The sequence below is a fragment of the Phytophthora infestans genome, genomic scaffold, assembly GCF_000142945.1.
Source record: "Phytophthora infestans T30-4 supercont1.15 genomic scaffold, whole genome shotgun sequence".
Lineage (NCBI taxonomy): Eukaryota > Oomycota > Peronosporomycetes > Peronosporales > Peronosporaceae > Phytophthora > Phytophthora infestans.
Genome location: NW_003303744.1, coordinates 1,396,688 through 1,400,187, shown reverse-complemented (window position 1 = coordinate 1,400,187; position 3,500 = coordinate 1,396,688).

Sequence of the window (3,500 nt, the reverse complement as noted above, 5' to 3'; positions counted from 1 at the left end):
TAACTCCAAAATCGGTGAAGTTAATATAGTGATAATATCACCTGGAAGACCAGTTAATTTAAAACAACTGTTACAAAATATTTTCTTCTGAGACAAAATGATATTATTAAAATACCAACCAGATGCTAATGGTGACCAAATATATTATAATACTTTTAAAAGTAGTAGTACTACTTGCGGGTTTAAATACTAGTAGTGGCTTTTTTTTAGCTAATAAAACTTTTAAATATTAGCTCGGAGATTTTAAACATCATAATAGATACTACTTCGAAGTATGATATTTCCCACTTAAGTATGTTTCTTGCAACGGTTTGAAGTTTTCCATCTTGATCAGCTGTCTGTGTCACAGTCAAATACTAGAGCAAATACTCGTCAGTTTTAACAGACTACCATCACTATTGCTGTATTTGAACATTAGGTTCACTCAGCAGAGGGTAAGGTGGAAAGAAACGTAGCTAAATGGGATAATATCACCGAGTATCTATTAGTTTTCAAACCTCTGAGCTATATATTAAAATATTATGTAACCTTTTAAGAAACTGAACTTCTATTAATAGTTAGTATCCAAAATAGTACTATTATTAAAAGAAATGATATTTGGTAACCATTAGCCGTCCTACGCTTGCGAAAAATAACTGGTTCGTTTAGGATTGGTGCTGTTCCCCCAGTGGGGGAGCAGCACCCCCATCCACACAAGGTCGATTCACTGAAGCTGGAGAAAACGATACACGAATTCTCCCATTGTCATTATTTTTATACTGGCCCCTTTGTGTCGGAACGTGCTACTCTGTGAGCACAGTGCGGCACACGGTCTACATATCACGCGTCATCAAGTGGTAAGACCGCAGGTGCAACGGTAGCTTGAGTCATCTTGGCAACTTCAAGGTCTACTTCAAGGTAGGACACGACAGCGTGCTGGACTGGACACGATACCCAAGGACTGCAGGCAGACTAGGTGTAAGCAGGCTTTGCGTAAGTTCTAATCTCACTCACTTTCTAATTCTCCTTCTTCGCCTCACCCGCCTCCTTCCAACCAACTCGACAGGTTATGAGTGCCAACACCACGACCGCGTTCACGACCAAGCTTCGCAAGTTCGACGGAACGGGCTACCGAGTCTGGGCGCGGCAACTCCAACTTTACCTGGAGGTGAAGGACGTATGGAGCGCGGTGCTGAAGCCCGCACCGACGTTGCTCCAGCTCGAGAACGAAGAGTCCGGCCAAGCCGATCGGCCGTTACGGCAGCAAGAGCGACCGCTGCACCAACTGGAGATGCAGCAGAAGCTGGCCATGACCATCATTCTGGCAGCGCTGACGGATGATCAAGCTGCGTTGGTGGCTGATCTTCAGCACCCGAAGGCCATGCTGGGGGGCGCTGCAGAAGACGCATCGTCACGTGTGTGACACAACCGTTGGGGCTCTCAACGAGAGTACATGTCGCTTTATGTCGACGTTGGTGGCGACATGCTGGAGCACGTCCGCCAGACGCGCCTGATGCTTGCTGAGCTGGAGTGCTACAAGGTAGTTCTGACGGACGCGGAAAAGAAGAGCAACTTCCTGCAGAGCCTTGGACCTGACTGGAATGGCTACATTGTATCGCTGGAATCGTGTGCTTCGATGGAGGAATTGCTGATCAAGGCGGCTACCGAAGCCAGGCGCCGCACGACGCAGACGCAACGCGGAAAGCGTGGTGGAACGCAGGCTGTGCGAGGTGGTAATGCATTTGCTGCTGCTACGCACGGAAAGCCAGGCGCGAAGAAGGGCAAGTGCTTCAACTGCGGGAAGTACGGTCACTTCAAGAACGAGTGCAAGGCCAAGCAAATTGGTGGTGCCTTTGGCCACGCTGCTACGTCTGGACAAGACGACGACGAAGGTGAGGAAAGCGGTTTTTCCTCCCAAGTCAGCTCGAGTGCAGAGTCGGTGGGAGCTGACTGGATCATTGACTCAGGAGCTTCGAGTCACATGACGGGATCGCGTGGTCTGCTCAATGGCCTGAACAAGATGGACAATGACATCGTGGTTACGACTGCGAGTGGCATGAAGCTGAGCGCTACGCATCGCGGAACGGCTCACCTACCTCTCGTCTCTGGCGGCACCTGCACACTGGACAACGTGCTGTACGTCCCAGGCCTCAAGCGCAATCTTGTGAGCTTGAGCAAGGTCGGAGCAGCTGGCCTTACGGCAACCTTCAATCGTGAGCATTGTGTCATCACCAGCGGTCACGATAAGCTACTTGCTACACGTCGCACCAGTGGGCTGTATGTTGTATCGGCCCTCAGCACAGGCAATTGTGCTGAGGTGGAATACGCGTCTGGAGACCAATTGGACGACTTAGCTACCTGGCACGCCAGATTGGGCCACTTGAATGCTCGGGATTTGAAGGCGTTGCTGAAAGCCGGTGATGTGACAACCCGAAGCTCGCGGCTGCTCCCTTGTGGGTCCTGTGCAGCTGGGAAACTGGCCAGTGTGTCATTTCCGGAAAAGAAGCCGCGAAAGCTCAAGCGCGGGCAGGTGGTGATCGCTATCGATTATGTGGGGCCAATGGAAACCACGTCACGGGACGGTTACACAGGCATGGTGAGTATGATGATCGAGCCATACCACCTCGCCTCAGTTTTTCCCTGTCAAGGACAAGAGCTCGGCCACCCAGCTGAGCGCGCTACGCGAATACATCGCAAACCTCAACGGTGTAGATCCACGAGTGCAAGAGTGGCGGTGTTGAAAAGCGACAATGCGGCAGAATACGTGGGAGGAGAAATCCCCTGACTTCGGCAATGAAAACATGATTGCACAGGAGTTCAGCACGCCCATACACACCACAAACAGAACGGCAAGGTTTGAGCGCAGTAACCGAGTCGTCGTTGGAAATGGCGCGAGCGATGATGCAGGCTGCCGGTTTGGGGAAACGCTTCTGGAGTGACGCGTTGCTGACGGCTGCATACATCCGGAACCGCTGCCCAACGAAGGTACTTGGTGGCAAGACTCCGTTCGAAGCGGTGACTGGCGGCGCCCCAGTGCTGAGCAGGCTTCGAGTATTTGGCTGTGATGCTGAAGTCCTACTGCCGAAGTCACAGCGTCACAAGCTCGACGCAAAGACCATCAAGGCGATTTTCATCGGGTACGAGAAGAGCGGCGCCTACCGGTTTTGGGTACCCAGTGGTCACGGTGGCAGTGGGAGAGCTATTGTCTCCATGACTGCAGTATTCTTTGAGTCAAGCGTACCGAGAAACACGACGGTGACGCTGAATGGAGAACTACCAACGCAGGTGTATGACGAGCCAGTGGATGGGGTCGCACCTTCTCGCTATCTCGAAGCGATCCAAGAAGACATCGAGATGGAGGACTCTGATGGCAGTCAACTGATTAGTGACGCGGATGGCAGTCAACCTTTGAGTGACTTGCCGGAGCGACATCTCATTGATCCTCGCGCGGAAAAACAGCCAACTCGTCGCAGTACGCGCATCAAGAAGAAATCCGTGCGTAGGCTGGACTACGAGCAGTC